General features: G+C 48.7%; 1 pseudogene across 1 annotated transcript; it reads left to right on the top strand.

The window, feature by feature from the left end:
* The first annotated feature begins 1148 nt into the window (after positions 1-1148).
* Positions 1149-2098, top strand: LOC116889611 (annotated as a pseudogene). The gene has a single exon (XR_004386504.1). The product of XR_004386504.1 is annotated as a 40S ribosomal protein SA-like (transcript).

Below are 2098 nucleotides of genomic sequence, written 5' to 3' on the forward strand. Positions count from 1 at the left end.
AGCCTTTGTTTTTCCACCTTAAAGGTCTGAACTAGAAGTGGATTTGCCCACTTTAACCCAAGCAGGTATGTCTTCAGGTTCGTGTATGTGTGTGTGTGTGTGTGTGTGTGTGTGTGTATACATGCTATTACAGCCAAATTCCTGTAAATAATCCCCAAAAAACTAATTGCTTCACTAAGCTGTAATTTTGCTGTATTCATTCTTTTGTGTTGTGGGTTCAGTGTTTGTATATATCCTAAACAGGGCTCCAACTGAATTAAAGATGAGTTGAGAATATGGATAGCAAAGCATGCATTTGAAGCTGAGCAACTTTAGGAAACATGTGCAGAGAAAATTTTGATACAAAATTATCATTTTCTCTATCATATAGTGTTCCCTTGTTCTACAACTGTAGTTGCATAGATCATGTTCTGGGTAGTACCACATACAACTAAGACTGAGCTATTGGAATTAGGAATGTGTATCGGAGCAATCCTAAGATGGTAGTCTTTATCTATGTGGTATAGCTTCCACGCCTGCTTGATGAGTGAAGTCTGCTGTAGGGAGCGGCTAAAGATGGCGCCGACATCCAGTGGTCGTTGGTAATAAACACCTGCAATGTACATGTCTTGGCATTTCTCCAGCAGTTATCAGACTGGAGTGATATTCATGCTAATAAGGTATCTCATACTCCACCAATCCCCAGGGGATAAGTTTACAGCCACTGTCTGTCTTGTATTTAAGGCGAGTGCCTTTGTTCCCCGGGGTCCCCCCCCCCCAATCAACAATGAGGTGTTCCTGCAATAAAGGCTGTTGAGAAGAACCCAACGGTGTTGCATCTTCCTTGCTGGTCGAGGTGGGTGCTTCAGTCTGCCAAAGGAATATGGAAATATCCTCAAAACAGTTAAAGAGCTTTTGGAATTACCATAGGAAGGGTTGAGATTGTCAGCAAGCAGCAGCCAAGGTTACCTGATCACTAACTACTGTGTACAGTTAGAAATGGATCTGTGGCCAAGATGGCAGCCAAGCCAGAAGTTATTTGTGTAAAGGAGGAATTACAACAATAAAGGAAGGTACAGTAGCATCCTCCATGTTAGCCTCTGATTTGGCAAGTAAATTAGACAAGCAAGAGGATGAAAGGTGGTTAAAGCAGAAAATGCGCTTTCCGCGCTACCCTGGAACGGGTCCGTACGGCGTTGTTCTTGGTTCCCATCGTAACTTAAAAGGGAAACTTACACAATGTCCGGAGGCCTTGACTTCCTGCAGATGAAGGAGGAGGATGTCCTCAAATTCCTTGCTGCAGGAACGCACTTAGGTGGCACCAACCTTGACTTTCAGATGGAGCAGTACATCTACAAAAGGAAAAGTGACGGTATCTACATCATCAACCTGAAGAGGATTTGGGAGAAGCTGTTGCTAGCCGCTCGCGCTATTGTTGCCATTGAGAACCCTGCTGACGTCAGCGTCATCTCCTCCAGGAACACTGGCCAGCGAGCTGTGCTGAAGTTTGCCGCTGCCACAGGAGCCACTCCAATTGCTGGACGCTTCACACCTGGGACCTTCACTAAACCAGATCCAAGCAGCCTTCCAGGGGAGCCCCGGCTTTAGTGGTGACTGATCCCGGCTGACCACCAGCCCCACAGAGGCCTCTTACGCCAACCTGCCCACCATTGCTCTGTGTAATACAGATTCTCCCCGCTTATGTGGACATTGCCATCCCATGCAACAACAAGGGAGCTCACTCAGTGGGTCTCATGTGGTGGATGCTGGCCCAGGAAGTACTCCGCATACGAGGAACCATCTCCCGGGAGCACCCATGGGAGGTTATGCCTGATCTTTACTTCTACAGGGACCCAGAGGAGATTGAGAAGGAGGAGCAGGCTGCTGCTGAGAAGGCTGTGACCAAGGAGGAATTCCAGGGTGAATGGACTGCACCAGCGCCTGAGTTCACTGCTGCTCAGCCTGAGGTGGCCGACTGGTCTGAGGGTGTGCAGGTGCCTCTGTGCCCATCCAGCAGTTCCCCCACGGAGGACTGGAGTGCAGCCGGCCACTGAGGACTGGTCAAGAGCCCCACAGCACAGGCCACTGGGGGGTTGGAGCCACCACTGAGTGGTCCTGA

Source organism: Rattus rattus, chromosome Y, assembly GCF_011064425.1.
Source record: "Rattus rattus isolate New Zealand chromosome Y, Rrattus_CSIRO_v1, whole genome shotgun sequence".
In the NCBI taxonomy this organism is placed as follows: domain Eukaryota; kingdom Metazoa; phylum Chordata; class Mammalia; order Rodentia; family Muridae; genus Rattus; species Rattus rattus.